Source organism: Crotalus tigris, unplaced genomic scaffold (assembly GCF_016545835.1).
Source record: "Crotalus tigris isolate CLP2741 ecotype Arizona unplaced genomic scaffold, ASM1654583v1 scf7180000017624.2573661763:2888555, whole genome shotgun sequence".
NCBI classification, from domain to species: domain Eukaryota; kingdom Metazoa; phylum Chordata; class Lepidosauria; order Squamata; family Viperidae; genus Crotalus; species Crotalus tigris.
Genome location: NW_024096519.1, coordinates 1,491,999 through 1,515,307, shown reverse-complemented (window position 1 = coordinate 1,515,307; position 23,309 = coordinate 1,491,999). Strand labels below are relative to the sequence as shown.

Genomic DNA, 23,309 nt, shown 5'->3' with positions numbered 1-23,309 from the left:
AAGTGCACAATATATTGTCATAGAAGGGTATAGTAATATGTTTTATACCCCATTGTAGTTTATATATTGTTTGTATCTTCCTTATGTCATTAAACCCACATTCTTGCCACTGATAACTTGCTCATATCACAAAGGAGTCATAACAAGAAGGCCATGATTATAATATTAGTATAGCATTTTTACTTGATCTTTGTTTGTTTTATGTTCAACATTAAGGCATATATGTTGAAATAGCAATGTGCCATAATGTTTATAAAATTTTATTTTGTCTTTTTAATATAAAATTTAGAATAAACCATCATTCCTTAAATTTGGCTACATAAAAGTCAGTTTTTATAGTTAACTTTTCTTTGAGGTGACTCATTCATGTTAATATGCTAATTTATGCTAGAAACATACTATGAATTTTTTTATTTAGTAAATTTGTAAGAGGTTCTGTTTCTAATTCAAAGCTCCCTTGGCTTTCATACTTCAAATGCCATAAGTCCCATTTGAATGGACACAAATGGGTCTTTTTGGAGAAACTAAGTTCTGTAGTGATATAAAGCTATCTATTCCATCATTCTAATTCTTTTTTTTTCTTTTGTCACTAGCAAATGAAACTGGCTGATTAATCTAAATGTTAATACATATGTTTACCAGTTATCATACAGAAGCATATTATTAATAGTTCCATGTATGTAAAAGTTTAAAATAGAATGTCAGCTTTGCAAAGGAAAAATTAGCCTTCAACAGACTTCATTTAGTATCAGCTAAAATGCTGCTATTTTCAAAATTAGAATTAGTTTTGAATGTTATAGCTGGAAAAATGACTAACAGTTTATCTGGCTACAGCCAAAAAGGAAAACATCAGGGCAGAGTGTCAATCTTGAAACTTATCAAACTCTGAAAATGTATACTGGCACAAACCATTGTGTCCAATTGTTGGCTTCTTTCAATCACACGTTGTTCCAATGTGAGCAAAATTGTTATTCCCAACAATGTATTTTATTCAAGTCCGAACCTGAAGATTCATATTGTAGTTTGTTGGCTATCTTTTCTAAAGTTTTTTCTAGATTTAGGCAGGAAATAGCAACTAGAAACATAAACACTCATTTCACCCAGTGATCCGTATTAAATTTCTCCACTGTGATTAACAATAGATAGTTGGCAGACAAAAAATAACAAGAGTTCCTTCAACTATATGAAAAAGTTGCATCTGCCTGTGAGTTCCCATATTTATTTTAAAGTCGATGAAATTTAGTTTTCAATTGTCTTTAAAATTTCCAATTCAGGTGGAATTTTTCATGACAAAACATTAGAGGATAGCTGGCAAAAGCTTTACCAACTCCAGTCATACCCAATCCATTTCTGGGTTCAGTGTCAGATAGTTGATATTTCACCACTTTAGTTTCTCCTGGCCAGCAAAGAACATTTATCAAAATTATCATTGATGTTTTTTGCCAATATAATAACTGAAACTGAGAGGTGGTTCTAGTCCCACCTTTGACAGGAAAACTGGTTGGATGACATTCTCAGTCCAATTCCTCATTGGGATGTTGTGGTGGGTAAAATAGGAGGACCAAAAGAAGTATTAGGTATATTCATCACCCTTAAGTTATTTATAACAAATAATAAAGGTAAAATAAAGAATATAAAGATAGATAGACAAACAGACATAAGAGTATATGGTTGTGCATGAACAGAATAATTGACTTGCACTGTATTATTGTTTTGAAGCATTTATTTATTTAAAATTCCTCTTTCCATATCTTTACCAAAACACTTGGTATGGCTAAACACAATAAAAAAAATACCCCATTAAAACAAAAAGACAGTAGCTAAAATAAAATATACAGATAATCTGGAATATACCAGCAAAAACTGTAGTTTTTATAATAAAAATATAAAAAAGTGGCAAGATCTTGAGTAATAAGATGGAACCGTAAGGGAATCTTCTCCATGTGTATTTGTACCTACAGCATAAAATATAGTTTTGTTGACTTGCACTACATAGAGTATACTAACTGAAGCCTAATGAAGAGGAGCAGTGTCAGCAACATCAATTCTGTTGATTTGTACTCTTCCGCTCATCTGCAAATAACAGGCTGACTGGACAAAACCAGGACATGGCAAGATAAATGCTCAATAAACATATGGGAAAGGCAGTATGCTGCTAATGCAGCAAGAAAGAATCAAAGTACATTGCAGCACAAATAAAATGACTTATATGGCTAGAAAAAAGAACAAAATTAAATGGCTCCAAAATATAATAGTTTTAATTTTTTTAAATATAAGACTTTGTTTATTATGCATTGTTTTTATTTCAAAAATTATAGGATAGCAAACCAAATGGTTTGTTTTGAAATACAATTTGTCCCAAGCTGTCATTGAAAGGAAATCTGCCTTCCTGTAAGTTATTTTGTATTCTTGATTGCTTCTCTCTAGGTACACACTATTTCTGTGTTGACCCCTCATAAGTCAGATGAAGTTTTTGAGTAGCTTTGTTTCTCAAAACAAAGCTTTGTTATTATTTGTATTAAATAATAATACATATCCTGTGTGTTTCTCTGTATTCACATTGCAAATATAAAAGGAAGCTGTGAAATCTCATTTCATTTTTATTGTGAAAATAGTAGTCTAGACTACTTTCTCTTCTGTTTTACTTCTGGTTCTGCAGGGTTGATGTCCATTTGCCTCTTACAAAATGTTTTTAACTTAATAAATCCAAATTTCCAAGATGAGATATGTGCATTAATTTTAATTGTGGTCTGAGGAGCAAAATTAGCTTAATTCAGGAAAACAATTTCCATGACAGCAGCCTTCAGGATATATGAAGTAGTTGTAAGATTTGCAGAGTCTCAAAAATCACTTAGCTGAGGTGTTTGAATGGAACCATTTTTAATATATAATTTTTAATTAAAGATTTTAATTATAGTAATAAGAACTAAACTTTAAAAAGTAATGTAAAAAGAGAGAATAAAAAGTCCCAAAAAGGAAAAAAAGAGGAAATAAAGAAATGAATACACACACACATTTACACACATACACACTTATATGCATACCTACATACATACATATGTGTGTGTGTATCTATATCTATCTATTTACCTCTATCTCTATCCCCTTCTTTGTGTAAATATATAAAAAAATAATTTCCGAGCATAAAGTTTGATCGTTCTTTATTCTCTATAAATTTGCAACAGTTATGGATTTGTTCATCATCATCATTATTATTATTATTTTGCATAACACATCCCTTATCTATAAGAAAATTTACAAGACATCAAATTTTTATCCTGGTGTCAGCAAAAAGTTTGTAAAAGATTGTGAGAATTTCATAAGAAGATGTCTTATTTTTAACACTGATCAAATAATTAACTTCATATTCCTTCCCTGTACTTCTAAAACTCTTAATCTTTAGTTGTTCAAATGTTATAAGATTTGATTTCTTTTAGTTTCTAATTGGTCTTATTATTTAGGTTTTTTCGAAGCTTTAACACACATTTTTTTGTACAGCCTGTAAAAGGACATTATCAAGATATCTGTGGTGATTCTCAATCATCCAGATCATGGTTGTCTGGAAAGTGTTTTTTCTAAAAGTTAGTTGGACTTTCTTGGTTTTATCAGCTTCTTGATTCCTATCCAAGATGCTTCTTCAGTGGTTCCTATCCAAGATGTTTCTTAAGAAGCTTCTTGAGAAACAAAAAAATTTCAAACAAAAAAACAAGGAAGTCCAATTGCCATTTGAAAAAAGCACTTTCAGGACCTTATCAAGATCATTCTCTTGATTTATCATTTCCATTTCCCCTTTAATTTTCAACATTTCAGCCAGCTTCTTTTGTATATCAAATAAAGAGTCTTTTTCTGGATTATTTTCTTGGTCTGCCACTTTAAGTACCTTCTCTCTCTTGCAGTCCACATATTTCTCCAGTATGATGAATGGAGAATCCACAGATGGGTTTATCTTGCCTTTCTGCCATAGAGACTAATTCATGCCTCTCTTCCTCAGGCTAGGAATCCTCAGTCACGACTTAGTCTTAGCCCAAGAGAGACATGGTGAATTGGCTCTTGTTTCTACCAGAAAGACAAAACTGTTGATTTTCCCAGGTTGTACCCTTCCCTTCTCTGCGCTGATATTAGCGCTGCTTTTTCAAACCTCTGAGTGTCAGAGCAGTTTTGTAGGCTTTGGCTGAAGCCTCGAGCTATTTATAGCTCCCAGGCAGCGCAGAAGTGCAGCGGTCGCCATTTTGAGCGCCACTTTTATTGTTCCTGAGTGGTTTAGACTCAAATAGAGTCACTTTTGGCCAGAATTCAGTCTGCAGTCTTATTGGTCAGCCTTAGAAGCAGCTGCCGCATTTATTAATTCAGACATAACGTTGGAGCAGGAGGTCGCTTACTAGTGGCCACCATTCTGAAAGCCTTACAAACACTCTCAGGCCATTCAGAAGGCGAGAGTTAAGGAGCGATATTTCGAAGGTGCTGCTTCTCCAATCCCAGGCTTCTTGGCAGCTCTCTGCATACCAAGGCTATTATAACTAGACGCAACAACAGCCTCCTTCAGGACACAGCTTCCAAAGACTTCAGGCCGTGGCTGAGTGCCCACTTTAACTGCTGCCATTTTCAGCGCCTCTTCCTACCACTGATTTTGCTGCTTATAAGCATGCTGGCTATTAAGCTGGTCTTGCTGCCACTAAAAGGATCATAAGTGTTCTGGCTACCCCATTAAGTTGGTCCTGCCACCACTAACAGGATCATAAGTGTGCTGGCTACCCCATTAAGTTGGTCTTGCCGCCACTAACAGGATCATAAGTGTGCTGGCTACCCCATTAAATTGGTCCTGCCACCACTAACAGGATCATAAGTGTGCTGGCTACCCCATTAAGTTGGTTTTGCTGCCACTACCAGAATTGTGAGTGTGCTGGCTATCCCATTAAGTTGGTTGTGCCGCCACCACTTCTGGATACAAGTTGGCTCCTTGCTACTGGGATCACCTCTCTGTTGCAGACACATTGAGACTGCCATTTCTGTGATATCTCTGATTTTGCAATGGCAGATAAAACCACAGAAACTCATATATCACAAGGTGCCTCCAACAGTTCCTCCAAGCACAAGAAATCCAGATCATCCAGGCAGGAGGCTGCTGGGAAACTCAGATCCAAAGCTATCTCTGGCAAAAGGCCTTCCAAAGCTGCTGAGAAAGAAGCAAGCAGGAAGCACCAGGCATTGGAAAAACAATTCTCCAAAGCTGCAAGGCAAAAGAATGAGGCAAAGGTTGGTCAGATTACTTCTGTTTCCTTGGAAGCATCGGTTTTTGGCCCTCAACAAGCTCCTTCAACCTCTGCTGCTCCAAGTGCCTGGTCTCCAGAAGGGGAAACAGGTCAGTTCATTTTTCCCATGGCAGAACAGGTGGAGATGGTTCCCCATTCCAGTGAGGGACTAGGCCTTCATATCCCTGCTCCTCCAGGTACAGCTGGACCTCTGGGCCCAGAGACCACATTCACTCCTATAGCAGCAGGGCTTCACCCTCCAGAGACTCAGGAGATAGCACTATCAGAACGAATGCAGCTTCTAATTTCTCAGGCTATTGCCCAAGGTGTAGCTTCAATCCTACACCGGAGAGCTCGACCTGAGTCAATAGCACCAGAGATCCCATCTCACAGCAATGTATTGTACATCTCCAGGCAGAAGCAGCTGAATATCAAGGGCCAGTTTCCTCCAGGAGTAGAAGGTCCTTCATAGGTGACGACGAACACAGAGAGCAGAGGATATCAGAAGATGAGGACTTATCTCCTGATCCCCCTCCTTTCATAGGCCTGTTTAATCCGGCCCTCTTTAAATTCTTGCTTCACAAGGCCAAGAGCACTGCTCAACTTGGTCCTAAAGGTGTCCCTCAGGCTGACCCTTCCACCAGTCAGGGATCTACTAGTAGGGTCTTTTCAAAGCCAATGTTTACCCAACCAAACATTCCCTGTCCTCCCCTTTTCCTCAATGTAGTCCAAAGACAATGGGGAATGCCAGGTACTTTTCTATCTCCGGGGGGGGGAGGGGAACTGATAAAAAGTTATTTAATATAGCTCCAGAACTGTCAGAGGTGCTAGCAATCCCCACTGTAGATGAGCCCCTAGCAACATTGGTTCCCTCCTTCACTGTGTCTGGAGATATAGCAGAAGTTCTGAAGTCAGAGGATAAGAAAGCAGAGCTTAATTTCCACAGGATCCACCAAGCCTCAGCATGGGCAGTAAAGGCAGCTACATCAACTTATTTTTTTGCCAGAATTTCACACCTCTGGCTTCGCCAATTACAGGCTAAGGTACCACCAAAAGAGGTATGAATGCACCAAAATTTAAACAAATTAGTGGCTACATCAGAATACATGGCTAACTCATCATTGCACGTGGCCAGATTTTCCTCCCGGGCACTAGCATCTAATGTTACCTCTTGCAGACTTTTGTGGCTCAGACAGTGGCGAGGAGATGCTAGGTCCAATGGCGGTTGGCCTCAGCCCCTTACATGGGAGGCCAGTTATTTGGAGAGGCACTAAACCCTTATCTGATTGAGAATAAGGATAAGCGTAAGGTCGTATCCCATCTTATTAGGAGAGCAGACAGGAAAGCTACCCATTATGCAGTCCTTTCGCTCAACTGACACAGAGTCGGAATTCACCCATTACTCCCATCCTTATCCTCCCAGACCAGAGTGTCAATTTGACACATCTGGTAATAGGGACATACCCAGACAACAATTACAGGCCAAATGGCCCTTTCGAGGTACGGGAGGCCATCCTTTCAGAAGGTCCAAGTGACATCAAAGGTGCCTCTCTCATAAGGGGCAGGTTGGCTCTCTTTGCACACAAATGGGAGAACACTACTACAGATCTCTGGGTCCTCAACACCATCAGATTTGGCCTGACTCTAGAGTTCAACTCCACACACACCCCAAGGCATTTCATCTCTTGCGCATCATCCAAAAATCCGGTCAAAGAAGCCTCATGAAGGAAGCCATTCGACATCTCCTGGAGATCCAGGCCATAGAACAAGTACTGGCAGGGCAGAAGGGATGGGGGTTAGCAGGCATCAGAAGGGGGGACTTCCTGATGTCTATCGACCTGACAGAGGCCTACCTACATATTCCCATCCTTCCCAGACACCGGAAATTCCTCAAGTTCTGCTATGCAGGACACCATTTTCAGTACAGAGCTCTACCATTTGGCCTGTCATCGGCCCCCAGAGCATTCACAAAAGTCTTGACGGCGCTACTGTGGTATGCTTCCTACATACTTTTGTAAACTAGTTGGCATTTCTTCTGATTGGTTGGGTGGCCTGTAATATACACCTATGGTAATGTCACTTTTTCCCCCTTTTATATTGACCCATATACATTCCGGAGGGATTTTATGTTTGATCACGTGCATTGCTATAGATATGTAGTGTTCTCTTGCATATAGTGCAACTTCCCCTCCTCTTTTTGTAGATCTATTTCTTTTGAAGTTTGGTCACCCTTCCCCCTCAGTTTTAGTTTAAAGTCCTCCTGATGAGTTGGGCCAGTCTTTTTCCGAATACATTTTTCCTGTTTTCGGTGAGGTGCAGCCAATCCCTTGCCACGAGTCCTTCACATAGGAAATGCAGTCCATGGTCCAGGAAATCAAAATTTTCTTGGCAACACCAATCCTTTAGCCAGTGGTTTATTTCTAGAATTCTTTTTTACCTCAATGGGGGTTGGCCTTTCGTTGGGAGTACTGATGAGGACACTACTTGTGCTCCTAGCTCCTTAACTTTATTGCCTAGTAGCTTATAATCTCTCAATATTGTATTCAGGTTCTTTGTTGTATCATTCGTCCCAATGTGGAAGAGTAGTAGTAGTAGTAGTAATCTATGGGCCTCATTATTTTGGTTAGGTTCTCGGCCACATCTACACTGGGCACTATCTAATAAAATGAAATTCAATGGTGAAAAAAGCAAGGTTTTACATTTAGGCAAGAAAAATGAAATGTATAGGTATAGTATAGGGAGTACCTTGCTCAATAGTAGTAACTGTGAGACGGACTTCAGAGTCCTACTGGACAATCACTTAAATATGAGCCAGCATGTGCTGCAGCTGCCAAAAAGGCCAACACAGTGCTAGGCTGCATTAACAGAGGGATAGAATCAAGAGCACATGAAATGTTAATACCACTTTACAATGCCTTGGTAAGGCCACACTTGGAATACTGCATCCAGTTTTACATTACACCGCAATGTAAAAAAGATGTTGAGACTCTGGAAAGAGTACAAAGAAGAGCAACAAAGATGATTAGTGGACTGGAGGCTAAAGCATATAAGGGATGGTTGCTGGAATTGGGTATGTCTAGTTTAATGAAGAGAAGGACGAGGGGGGACATGATAGCAGTGTTCCAATATCTCAGGGGCTGCCACAAAGAAGAGGGAGTCAAGCACCTGAAGGCAGAACAAAAAGCAATGGATGGAAACTAATCAAGGAGAGAAGCAACCTAGAACTAAGGAGAAATTTCCTGATAGTTAGAACAATTAACCAGTGGAACAACCTGCCTCCAGAAGCAGTGAAAGCTCCAACACTGGAAGTTTTTTTTTTTTATTGAAAATTTTTTAAAAGTTTTACAAATCAACCCTCACCCAATCCCTCCCAAACCCACCCCCCCTTCCCCCTCCCCAAACTTCCCAGAACTGAATATAGGCTTATTTAAAATTTTAAAAAACCTTTTACAACTTATAAAATAATTAATAATAAAATATACATAACATGAACATTAAAAAAGAAGTACTTAAAGAAGTACTTAAAAAGAAATAAAAAAAGAGAGGAAAGAGAGAGAAAGAAAAAAAGAAGAAAGAAAGATAAAAAATAAAAGAAAAAAGAAAAAAAGAAAGAAAACAAAAGACGGAAAAAGAAAAGAAAAAACAATCTATACAAACTATAAAAAAGCTAAATGATATTTTTCCATATCCAAATTATATTGTATAAAATTTATCCATTTTTCCCATATAACAAAAAATTTCTCTTGAGATTGCTCCTTTAAGAAAGCCGAAATCTTTGCCATTTCCGCCAAGTAAGAAACTTTATAAAACCACTCTTGTAAAGTAGGCAAAGATTCCTTCTTCCAATATTGTCCTACTAACAGCCTTGCGGCTGTAATCAAATTTAACATCAATATAACTTCCTTAGCATCACAATCAGTAACAATACCTAATAAAAATAATTGTGGGGTAAATTTAACCCTCCTTCTAAAGATTCTTTGAATATTCCACCATATCTTAATCCAAAAAGCTTTTATATTTTTACACGACCACCAAATATGGTAATAAGTAGCGTCCAAACAACCACATCTCCAACATTTAGGCTGTAGATCAGGGTACATAATAGACATTTTTTGTGGATCAAGGTACCATCTATAAAACATTTTGTAAAAATTCTCTCTTAAATTCTGCGCTTGTGTAAATTTAACATTCCTCACCCAGATAAGTTCCCAGGTATCCAATGGGATTGGTTCACCAATATTTTGTGCCCATTTAATCATACAATCTTTGATTAATTCAGATTCTGAATCCATTTCAACTAAAACCCCATAAACCCTCTTAATATGAGTTGGTCTTTGATCCCTTACTTGTTTAAAAAGATTTTCATCTTCTCTAAGCCAACCCATATTACGATCCGTCTTCCATCTATCCACTATTTGTCTATATTGAAACCATGAGTAAGTAATGTTTGCATGTACTAAATCTTCCAAAGATTTTAACTGCCAATTTTGACCATCCCATCTAAGTAGTTGTGTATAAGAAACCGTATCCATCTTAACTCCTCTCTTTATCCCCTCTATCGCATGCCAAGGTATAGCCCATAATGGTATTTTAAAATCACTTTTATAATATTTCCTCCACACCCCAAGCAAAGAAATCCTTATAATATGAGATTTAAAAACCCGATCCACTTTTTTATTAAAAATTAAATAGGCATGCCATCCAAAAAGTAAATCCCAACCCTCCAAATGAAGTATTTCTACATTTGTTAAATTCGTCCAATCACTAATCAATGTTAGGACCACAGCGTCATAATATAGTTTCAAATTCGGTACCTTGAGTCCACCTCTCTCACGAAAATCTTGCATAATTTTAAGTTTTACCCTTGGTTTTTTCCCTGCCCAAATAAATTTATTAATACCTTTCTGCCATTCATTTAAATTAAGTTCATTCTTTAAGATAGGTAACATTTGAAACAAAAAAAGAAATTTTGGTAGGACATTCATTTTAATAACTGCAATTCTACCCATAAAAGATAACTGTAAGTTATCCCAATTCTTTAAATCCTTCTGTACCCCAATCCACAACTTTTCATAATTGTTTTTATACAATTTTACATTAGAAGCAGATAATATAACCCCCAAATATTTTACCTTATCAACAACTTCAAAGTCTGTTAAGTTAACCAAGGTCTGTTTATCACGATTAATCATATTTTAGGTAGTATTTTAGTCTTATTGTTATTGATTTTAAAACCCGAAACACACCCATATTGATGAATCAATTGTAATAATTTTACTACCGAATAAGTAGGTTGAGACAAAGTAACAACCAAGTCATCTGCAAAAGCTCTTAGCTTATATTCTTTTTTATTAATCTCTATTCCTTTTATTTCTTGAGACTCCCGAATTTTAATCAACAAAATTTCCAATGTTAGAACAAATAATAACGGGGATAATGGACATCCCTGTCTTGTACCTTTTTCTATTGTGAAAACCTCTGACAAACCCCCATTAACAATAAGTTGAGCAGTCTGTTTTTGATATATGTTAGATAAAGCTTGTAATATATTTTGTCCAAAATTCATCTCCTTGATTAAAGATAACATAAACTGCCAGTTCAATTGGTCAAAGGCTTTTTCAGCATCCAAAAATATCAGCCCTGCAGAGACTTGGTTGTTTTTATCTAAATATTCTAATAAATTAATAATTTGTCTAACATTATTTTTCATATATCTTCCAGTTATAAAACCCGATTGGTCCTTATGTATAAGCTGCTGCAAGACCCCCATAAACCTATTAGCTATAATTTTTGCAAAAATTTTATAATCCACATTTAAGAGAGATATGGGCCTATAATTCTTGGGCAGTGTGTGATCTTGATCCTCTTTTGGAATCAGAGATATAAAAGCATTGCGCCATGACGGAGGAATCTCTAAACCTTGTAATATATTATTAAAAAGCTCACATAAAGGTTGAATCATCTCTTCTACTAGAGTTTTATAATAAATAGCTGTCAAACCATCCGTACCCGGCGCTTTGCCTAATTTTAATTGCTTAATAGCTGTCACAATTTCCTCATTGGTAATTAAACCATTAATCTCTTTTTTCTGATCTTCTGTTAATTTAGGAAGATTAGCTTTGCTTAGATAATTATTTATATCTGTAGTTTGTACATTAGTACTCTTATATAACTTTTGATAATAATCTAAAAAAGATTTCTTAATCAATTCTTTCTGATAAACCAATTTACCATTATAATTTATTTTATCTATAGTTCTCTGTCTCTGTTTCTTTCTTAACTGATAAGCCAGCCATCTCCCTGGTTTATTAGCATTACAAAATGTATTTTGCTTCATAAACATTAAATTAGATGCAGCTTGGTCAGCCATCAACATATTAAATTGTGTTTTTAACAATTTTATAGCTCCTTTCACCTTTTCATCTAAAGGATTTGAAATTAAAAGCTTCTCTTTTAATTTGATCTCATCTTCCAATTCTTTACGTTTCTGAGTCTGCTTTCGTCAATGAAAGTTATTCATTTTTATCAAAATCCCATGCATAAAGGCTTTACTTGCATCCCATACCATTGACATTGATGTTCCCTTATACATGTTTAAAACAAAATAATCCTTTAAACATTCCTTTAATTTTTGAACATTTTTTTCTTGTTTAAATAAATTCTCATTCAACCTCCAGGATCTCCTCTCCTCTTTCTCAGCAACCAGTTCCATCCAAACTGGACTATGATCTGTCAATGACCTAGGAAAAATTTTTACATTCTTCACCCTGTTATATAAATCTGTTGTAATCAGGAAGAAGTCAATCCTTGAGAAAGATTGGTGTCTATCTGAGAAGAAAGTAAAGTCTCTTTCCTCTTGATTACGTTCACGCCAATAGTCTCTCAATTCCCAATCTTCTTTCAAATCAAAAAAAGCTTTAGGTAATTTAGCCTGTTTGAAGAAAGTAGAAAAACCTTTTTTGTCCTTTTGTATATCTAAAACACCATTCCAGTCTCCCATTAATATCACTGACCTATAATCCAACAGAGTTATTTTCTGATGTAACAATCTGTAAAATTGTTCCTGTTGCTGGTTTGGTGCGTACAATCCCACTATAAGTATTTTCTTACCATATAAGCCAAGTTCAATCATAACGTATCTTCCTTGAGGATCTGATTCTACCAGACAAGCTGGTAGGTTTTGCTTAATATAGATTACCACACCCCCTTTTTCCCCAGGGGCAGGAGATACAAAATGAGATCCCAGGCGAGCATTAGCTAAATATTTTTGGTCTTTAAGTAAAATATGAGTTTCCTGCAAACAAATAATATCATTATTATGTTGCTTTAAGTAATGAAAGATTTTCTTTCTCTTCTGGGGAAAATTAAGACCATTAACATTCCAGGTCAGGAACTTTGCCATCTCCCTTAACCAGGAGCCTGGAGAAGATTCCCTCAAGATCTGCTACTGAGGAATGTATTGCAGAGCTTTTGGGTCTTGTTCCTCCCACCGGCATCGAAACAATCTGATGAGAAGATTCTTTAGCTTCTTTCTTCTGTTGTTCCTTTTCCTTAACGTTTGTGTGCTGCACGGGTCATTCTCTGTTTTTAACCTCTGCTTGACGCATCCATTCCACCTGCCCAGCAGCCATCAAACTTAGTCCTTCAGACTGTTGTTCCACCTCTTGGCCATTCAGGGCTCTCTGAGTCATGGATGAAGATGAGCCAGCTCCCAGGACCGTGTTGTAAAATTCTTTAGCTTTGGCAACTGTGTTAAGTCTATAACGTGTCCCCGCATGGCTCAAAGCAATACCCATCGGAATCTCCCATCTAAATGGCATCAATCTTGTTTTGAGTTCATTTGCTAAAAAACCAAAATCTTTTCTGCTTCTTAAAATTTTGGATGGGATTTCCTTTAAGATAATAATATCTTGGGCAGCAATCTGGAATCTCTTGTTATAAAAAGCTTGTAAAATCTGATTGCGCAGAGACTTCTTAGCAAAGTAAATCACCACATCTCTTGGCAAATTCTTCTGTTTCGCAATCCAAGAGTTAACTCTGTAAATTTTTTCCACTTCTCCACGTAATTCCTCTTTATCTATATTCAAAACAACAGCTAAATCATTAATCACCATCTCCATCAAATCTTGATTCATATCTTCTTTAAGACCCCTAATTATTATTCTGTTCAAAAAGCTCTTTCATTTCTTTCTTCATTTCCTCCTTACTTTCAGACTTGCTCTGTTCCAAAAGTTGCTTCACTTCCTCCCTAAATTGAGACACAGAATTTTCCATTATATCTTTAATGTCTTGTGCAGACGAGCCTGATGGGGGAGGAGAAGGTGGAGATGTAGCCTTAGGTTGCTGCACGGGTGGTGTAACTTTAAGTTGTTGTTGAACAGTTGCAATAACAGGAGAAGAAATCACCTTAGAAACTATAGAAGCTGGTTGTCTCTTTGAAGCCATTTTTTTAAGAAAAAACCAGGAAAAATGCAATAAAAATAAGAACCTCCAAAGCACTTTAAAAGGAAAAAGAAAAGAAACTTAAAAGAGAAAAAGAAAGCAATGCTAAGCATACATTTCATTCAGTCCGTCTTTTCTTTCCGGAGATAGAAAAAAAAAACTTTCAAAGCGCCATTTTACTTTCACTCTCACTTTCCACCCGAAGAAAAAAAAATAAAAAAAGAGTCAGCATAAGCTAAAAAAAGAATTAAGAAAAATAAATCTTTAACTCTAAGTAAAATCTTTTAAACAGTTCTGTCCGCTTTAAAAATCACTCACCAGCAAGCTTTAAATGCGGAGATGGTAGCGGCATTTCGCTTTGCTTCCGAGGAAACAAAGACAGCTGAGAGGCGGAGAAGGCACGAACTCCGAGGGAGCACTCTTTCTACCGCCCCTAAAAAAAAATCCAGGGAAGGTTAAGAGGTTCTACCTCTATTCATGCAGTCTCTACCCCTTCCCTTCGCCTGGGAAGGGGATTTCGAACCGCGGGCCAGCTGATGAGCGCTGTGCTCCGCAGATCTGACACCATCTCAGGAGGACGGCTACAAAGTAGCCGCCATCACCGTCGCCTGACCACCGGAAGTTCAACACTGGAAGTTTTTAAGAAGAGACTGGACAGCCATTTGTCCGAAATGGTATAGGTTTTCCTGCCTGAGTAGGGGGTTGGACTAGATGATCTCCAAGGTCCCTTCCAACTTTATTATTATTATTATTACTATTACTACTACTACTACTACTATTGTTGTTATTGTTGTTATTATTATTATTATTATTATTATTATTATAACATACCTCCCTGGATTGTATGTCTGGTCTACACATGGATGATTCTGTTCCTTTGAGGATACAATCTCCTATCACTAACACTTGCCTTCCTTTTGGGGGGGGTGTAGTCTGGGGTGCTTTTCTGTTTGTCTCAGGTGTGTTTTTTGATGTGGCTCTTTTAGGGATGTTTGGTGCTGTTTCTTTGCTAGGTGCCTGCATGTTTTCTTTGAGGGGGAGATTGTGGGTCTGCATATGGGTCATGGTTGCTCCAAATTGCTTTAAAAAAGCCCTTTAATCTGGATATCATATTGAAAGGGTGTTTCTCTTTTACAATTAAAAATCCTGTGCGCTCCATAGCCTACCAATTTTTATTTTTGTCATTTTTATTTTCTAAATAAAACATCCACAATTTTATATTGTAAGTGTTGTAGCTAAAGAGGAGCCTAATGCTTCACTTATGTTTTGTTTTTCAATTCATTATATTTTCCTAACAGAGGCTAAAGATGATTTTGTCTGTAAGTTATCTTGACTTAGATAAGCTTAATACTCTTTTTTATATCTTTTCCATGCTGTTCTTGTTCAATGGAACACACAATACAGTAGAAAAAGAACAATAGAAACTATAAACAATGAACACTATTTGTCCTAAGACAGTTAAAATTGTAAAAAACTTACAATGAACTTACAAGCACATTTAAAATACTAGCGAAAAAGAATTAGAGCAATTGTTATTTTGGAAATGTTGGAACCTAATAGTGCAGGAATTACTTAGTTTTCTCAGGAAAAGATTCTGTAATTGGGGTGTTTTTTCTCAAGCTTTTCTTCCACATTATGTGTCAAGCCTACCACATTATGTGTCAAGCCTACCAGTGGGACCATGAGTAGATACTCCCCAGCTCATAATGTGTTATTGGAGCAGTTAAAATTTTAAATACTAAAGTTATTTAGGCATTTATAGGGATTGAAAACATCTTAAATAGAGACTAATAGACAACCAATGCAATACTTTAATGATCAATATTACATGGTCTCATTTTACTTCTTTGGATGTAACCTTCAAATCATCTTCAAGGATAGCCCCAGGCATTTACAGTACCTAGTTCTCTATTGAAAAGTATCATTTATTTACATGTCTGTCATATAGGAAAGTAGAGCATGCAGAGAATGGCATCTTCTTTCCACCAATAGAAGATGTTGATATTCTGTGTAATGATATGTTACATATCTGTTTGTTTTTGCTTTTTCTTTATGTTATACTATATGTGTGTGGATTATTATGTATATGTACATTGAGAAGTAATTGAGCATTGAACTTCACACCAACATTCCAACATACAGGGTTACAGTAAGAGAATGTTTTGTCTCAGCAGATATAGCCTATTTCTGAAGTTGATTTTCTTTTGCTGGCTTTCACTCTAACTGCTCATTTGTTCTTGTTCTATTTAGTTTTTGAACAATAATCCTATTGATGGAATTAGCCAAATAGACAGGCAGGGAAAGCTTTGAGCGTCATTACATATTTTTTTTCCACTACTCTTTTGCATTGGGAAGATAAAAACATACTTGTGGACATAATGTTGTCTAACAGTTGACAAATGGACAATAGTTGGAATAAGCACACAGATTACATGGTATGCATATATTTCCCTTGCTTTTATTTTTAAAATAAAATCTAGAATTGGAACATTTTTAAGTAGTAAAAATTTCAGTTTTATTTTCTGTATAAAGGTTTGAAACTTTGCTTTCTATTCTGCATTTTGGCATGTTTATTGTTTTAAACCCCAGGCATCTAGAAGGGGTTGGAATCCCTCAGATTGCTAATTTTGATTTTAATATCGAAGCATGTTTGTAAGCAAATATGTTTATGTCAAAATCACATTTCTTTGCAAAGAATTGTTGGCAGTGGGTGAAACCAGAGTTAAACATGATTAGATCTACAGGATCCATTCTGGGTCGGTCACTGGTACCAGAGGTTTAGTCTTGCGAGTTCTTGAGTCATGCTGAGCCCATCCTCAAGGAATTTCTCTCTCACTAGAATGTGTGGTGAGAGACAAGTTTCCCAAGAATAGGCTTCAGCACAAGCCTGAAAGCTCAGAAGACTAAACCTCTGGTCCTGATGATTGACCCATATTGGATCCTATAACATTATCCTGAGAGATGTATATTCACCTGATCATATCTTCCTCAGTTACTTATTTCTAGACTGAAGGGAGATGTAACATTGACAAGCATGGAATTGTCTGAAGCATGTAAAAAACAAGATAGAAGTCTGGCCCAGTTTTAGCAGAAAGAATGAGGTGCAAGAGAGGAATCCTAGAACAATTTTTATGCTAGGAATTTTGTATATCTCCCCCTCCATTTTCTTTCCCTATCAGTTGACTTATGTAATGAAGTAATTAGAAACCACAGAGAATTTTGTATGTAATAATTGGTATATTTGGCAATTGATAATTGTATTCTGTTATTCTAAAAAGCATACAATATGCAGGTAGTCCTTAATTAACAATGCCTAGCAACCATTTGAAGTTATGATGGTGCTGTAAAAATAATTTTACAGCTGGTCATCAAACTTAACCACAATCACAAATGATGGCAATTTGGATGCTGGACAACCAATATGAATGTATGACTAGTGCAGTGTTTCGCAATCATGTCATCATTTTTGAGCTCTAAGCTAGTTTCTGACAGTCAATAGAAAAGCCAGCAGTAAAATTGTAAGTCATATCTCACTTAAAAACCGCAAATGATTTTTTTAATGGCCAAGTTGCTTAGTGATAGGGTTGCCAGTCCCAGTTGTGATTGTTAAGTGAGGATTACAATACCTGTATTATTTTTAAAGAAGATGCTGTTTGTGTTTCAGACTTCTGGGAAATTATGACTTTTAATCCTAAGCACTTTGCCACTCACTTCATTTCTCCTATCATAAAATGTTCCCGTTTTAAAAAAATTAACTATGTAAAATATTATATTATCCTCTGATTTATCACTTTAGAAATGTGATAAATGGTCAAAATATTATGTGGTAATTACATTAAAAATAGGCAATGTAAATAATGCAAGGTATCATAAGACATTAAATCCATATGCTAATCACTTTAAGGATAACAAATTTGAATTAGTGATTTTGCATGTAAAATATTTTTTGAATACTTGGATTTATGAGAACTCTTAGAAAATTTTATTTCAGTAATTGAAATGTATTAAAGTAAAGCTTTTGAAATGACAGTCTTATTTTGTTTTATATTTTTAGTATATTATCACATACGCTATGAAATCTTGCCCATGTATATTTTTTAGCAGTTTCATATTTTCATTTATTCCATAAAATAGTTGGATGTCAAGTATAACAGTAGATTCATAGATTCATAGACAGTCTAATAGAGATTTCCAAAACAATTAGCAAATACAATATGTGCCTTCTTTGAAAAAGAGGAAAATATCCTTGCCTTTACAGAAAAAAAGTAGCAGAACTTTCTCATCTCAGTTGGGAAATCAGATGTTTCCTCAAATCAAATCTCTTTGAGTTTTCATTAGTTATGAAGGCAGTAAAAGACAAAAAATACAGTAATTTTACTAAGTATGGACATTTTAGCAATACTAAATGAATTCCAGATCAGTCTTACCCATTTTACAGTTATTTATATGTTGTGTAATATATTATTTTTTCATTAATAGATTGAATGCTGCAGACTGACATCAAATTGGTGAGCCCACTAAAAATAGAAGCAGTTTTGAACATTTGATATTTGTGTCCACTGTCCATCACCACTTCAGTAACAATGAGTTTCACAGTACAAGGTTAGTCTTTTAAGTTTTTAAGTTCCTGCTGCTGAGATTAGTATTTATGTCATAATCCTAATGAGTCAAATGATTAGAGAATTAAACGTGAACACTGTTTGATTTACTTCTAAGTTAGAAGCAAAGTTAGAAATATATGTATCTCATGCTGATTTTATATTTTCATCTGTTTCATTTTATTATGATAGAATTACATAAGAACAGCATCTCATGAATAAAATATCACTAGTCAGCATAGGTGTTTTGTATTCCAGAATAGAATAGAATAGAATAGAATAGAATAGAATAGAATAGAATAGAATAGAATAGAATAGAATAGAATAGAATAGAATAGAATAGAAAACTTGTTTGGCCCTGTGATTAGACACAAGGATTATGTTTATCTCTGTGAAATATTAATATCCAACCTTTTTGTTTTAATCTGTAATATGCATTTTTGAATGTGTTTTATTAGTTTCAGTTTTTCTTTGAATGAAACTGAAATGCCTTTGTTGTTTTTTCAGTATGTACACAAAGCAATTTATGCGCACAAGAAGATCACGATATACAGTAGTAGATCACATGTATTCAGAACTTTGCTGCATGGATTATTTTTCTTTCACACACAATAATAAGGTCTATCCTTATTAACACCTGGGGTAGCATATACCTGGCAGTGCCACCTGCTGAGATATCCAGTTTTCAGACTTAAGTTCTATAAATATACACACATTTTATAGAATAATATTATCTTTAAAGTAATTTACCAAAAAATTCTGGAGAAAAAGTGCAATTGATAATGAAGTTATATGACTCTAGCCAAAGTCTATGAGAATATGAAAAAGGCTTGTTTTTTAAAAGTAATTATTCAATTATACAATAATTATTCCATTATTTAATGAAGATAAATAGATGAACAGAAGAAAACGAGAAGAATATATGCTTATAACGAACAGTAAGTAATCTTTAGTACAGCAAACTGAAATGCAGTCAAATATAGTACATTGGTGAAATTTTTATCAACTTACAATAATATATTTATGTCTAAACAATATTTTAACATAAAATAGGTTGAAATTTAACTGATCTGTTTTTCCTAAAATGAGGGAGAAACGTATTTCATTTTTTCAAAATAATTTTATTAAGAAGTCTAAATGAAAAGAATAAAAATTAATACAAACTATAAAAAATAGAAACTACAAATAGAAAAATACCAGAAAAAGAAAAAGAAAAGGGGGTGACAGGTTAAAAAAAGAAAGGAAAAGACAAAGAACTAACTTCTTCATTCCAACAGATAAAACAATTTTAGAAGCTTATCACCATCTCTAAATAAGAGATCTTTTCCCCATAGCTCACCTTTTAATTAAAAAAAAATGAGTCCAAATGGCATGAAAATGAATGTCAGCAAAAATCCAGAAAAAAACAACCAGATATAACAATTCTTTTCTTTAACTCTGAGGAAACAAGCCAATCTTAATACTTTTCATTAGTATTTAAAATTATGTTTAATCCCTTCAAAAAAGTCCCATACATAGTTTGCTCATAGTTTTGTTTCAAAGCAAAAATCCTTAAGAATTTTAATCAATTTCTTTAGTATCAATAAATAAAAATTATCCTTTTCTTTGTCACTTCTAAAAAAGTTCTCAAATCAAAACAATCTCCATTTTCCCATGAGAAAATATTTCTAAATAACTAAAAAATATTGTTAACTTTCTAAAATTCTTATAGTATTTTGCTATACAGTCCAAAATTGTAAATTTAAAAAACTTTTAAAATCAAATTTACACTATTGTCTTTAAAGTAGATGAAAAATTATCCAATCAATAAAATCGTGCCAGTCTGAAGAATCTTAATCTTTCCAATATATACCAGCTTGGATTCAGAATTCCCTTTGTAAAAGTTGGTTAGTTGACAAAAGCCAACAAGATGTCAGCTCACCATAGCACTCATACAAAATTTATAGTTCATTTTTTAATGCATTTTAATATTTTACATTTGAAACAAATCAATTTAAATTGTGTTTCCAAGACTGATATATGTACAAAAATTCAATTACCATTCATTTTTTTCACTTTTTGTTATGGTGGAAAATGTGTTTAGTCCCTTCTTGTTTCAAACTCTTTATTATCATCCTGGTGCCCAGGAAACACTCCAAAGCAATAGCATAGCACTTAGACTTATATACCGCTTTACAGCCCTCATTAAGCAGTTTACAGAATCAGCATATTGACCCCAAGAATCTGGGTCCTTATTTTACCGACCTAGGAAGGATGGAAGGCTGAGTCAACCTTGAACCAATGAGAATCGAACTGCTGAACTGCTGGCAGTCAAAAGTCAGCAGTATTAGCCTGCGGTTCTGCATTCTAACCACTGTGTCATCATGGGTCTTGCATAGGTCAATCAAGGAGCTGAATGACTACAGATTAGTTGCTCTGACCTTTGTAGTTATGAAAACCTTTGAAAGGTTAGTGTTGGGCCACCTGAAAATCATCATGGATCTACTGCTAGACCCTTTGCAATTTGTCTACTATGCAAATAGATCAGCGGATGATGCTGTTAACGTGGCACTGCATTACATCTTACAACATCTTGAATTCCCAAGGACCTAAATAAAGGTCCTTTTTATAGAGTTCAGCTTGGCTGTGTGGTCTTTCCATTACTCTATTTCTCTTTGTACCAATAATTGCATCTCAAAAGATCCCTTTGTTAAGATACTGAAGTTTGCAGATGATACAGCCACTGGTCTCATTTTAGGATGCTTATATATCTGCATACAGACAAGAGGTTAAACAACTGGGCTTGTTGTGCAGCCAGAACAATCTGGAGCTGAACACAGTTAAAACTATAGAGATAATAATGGATTTTAGGATGAGCCCTCCTATTCTACCACCTCTTACAATATTAGACACTATTAACAGTAAAGACATTCAGGTTTCTGAGTTCTATAATCTTCCAGGACTTAAAATGGACACTTAAAATTAGAACCATCATTAAAAAAGCATAACAAAGAATGTACTTCCTACCACAGAAAGTTCCTACTGCCCTACTGTTCTTCAGAGGAATTATTTGAATCTATCATTTGTACTTCTATAACTGTCTAGTTTGGTACAGCAACCAAATAGGACAAGTACAGACTTCAACAGATAGTTAAGGCTGCAGAAAAACCATTGCAACTGGCCTACCTTCCATTGAGGACCTGTATACTATAAGAGCCAGAAAAAGGGCTGAAAAAATATCCTCATAGCTTGGACATAAACTGTTCCAGCTCTTCCCCTTGGGACACCACTATTGGACATTGCATGCCAAAACAACTAGAGACAGAGACATTTTTTTCCTTCATGCCATCACACTACTAAAACCTAATCCCCATAGCACTGCATTATGCCTAAGGATATTTACTTATTTAGTAGGGCTTATTATTCTTGTCATCTTTCCTATTACCTTCTACTACTGGTATCTTATGATTATGTTACTTTATTGTTTGTATGTAAACTTAGAGCTTATTCGTCAGAGATAAATGCTTTGCGGGTCCAATCACACTTGGCCAATAAAGAATATTGTATTCAAAAAGTGTACATTTGAGAAATTGAGAGAAAATATAGTACAAATATAGTCAAATTAATTAATATGTACAAATATAGTCAGAATAAAAAATGGCAAGGAAATCATAAACAGGATATATTGCATGTATATTTATGGAGTTTATGTAGATAGATAGATAGATAGATAGATAGATAGATAGATAGATAGATAGATAGATAGATAGATAGATAGATTCCTTATTCCTGTATTCCTTAATTTATAAACAGTTTTATAATTCTACTATTATACCCTTGATTAAGTAAATAAATTAAAAAACAGACATTAAAGAAATATCTGTTAGGCAAACATAGTATCAGGGACTAAGCAAAAGAAAAACCTGTTTAAGAACAATAGCAAGATAATTTAATCATTACTTCATCTCTTTTGAATTTAAGAATGTTCTACAACTGAGATTTGCCAAAGTAATCTTGCTAAATCCACTGAGCTGCACTTGCTTATATAATTACATCTAGAAAAACAAAGGTTAAGCATAATCCCAAATTTTGCATGTTTACAACAATATTATTTTCATTCAGTGAATTGTATGTGGGAGTGTAGGAGAGAAAGGAAGTATCACAGTATGTGTCAAAATGGACTGGCAGTTTTAGAAACCTAGATTTTGGACCATATGTTACAATTATTAAAAAGAAATTCTAAATCATTCTAGCTGTATTTCTTAGCAATGAAAACCTTGTCATAATTTTAAGTTTGTTTATTAATTTATATAGGTGCTGTTCACATAAATATCACATAGTTTGGCTACAATTTCATGATGTTACATTTCACTCAGTTTTTTCAAACTTGAGAATTAATCTGTTTTTTCAATAGGGAACCCAAGATTATCTCAGTTTTTATTTTTAACTATTGTCTCTGTGTGTGCATGTATGTATGTGTGTGTGAGAGAAAGAGGGTATATCTCATGGTATAGAATCCATCATGTAATCAAATTATTCATATTCTGCAGGTAGAATTATATTTGTTTTGTTACTCTTTCATGTATAGTCTAAAATGAAGAATGAAAAACATGTAAATAGTTTCAACTAAATGTTTACATAAAGTTTTTGAAATATGGGATAAAATTGAAACATAGCAGCTATACATCAAATAAAAATTTTACTGATACAAATTCTGAGATTGGAAGATTGGAGAAAAAAACTGAATCCAGTTTTAGATTTTAGATTTTTCTTGGCTTTCTTTTCAAAATAACTGTATAAGGTAGACTGAGAATGAATTATAAGCATAATAATGTCCAGAAGGAGTGCAGAATGATGAGTTCAATCCAGCTCTCTTTGGACTCAGCACAGCCCTGTTACTTATAGACTCTTGGCATTCAGAAAGCAAACTTTTGGTTTCAGAATCACTGAATTCCAGTGATAGTGTTAAAGTTGCTTCCTTAATGCTAGAAAATTTGGTTGCCATTATGTGAAATAGAATAGTAATAAAAATCTGTTTTAC

At 35.0% G+C, this 23,309-nt stretch overlaps 1 long non-coding RNA gene across 1 annotated transcript in view; it reads left to right on the top strand.

Moving 5' to 3' along the window:
* Positions 1–23,309, top strand: part of LOC120303256 — a 178,454-nt gene that overhangs the window by 28,679 nt on the left and 126,466 nt on the right. Inside the window, exon 3 of the long non-coding RNA XR_005555389.1 lies at positions 18,171–18,293. This is a non-coding gene — a long non-coding RNA (uncharacterized LOC120303256). The remainder of the gene's footprint in view (positions 1–18,170; positions 18,294–23,309) is intronic.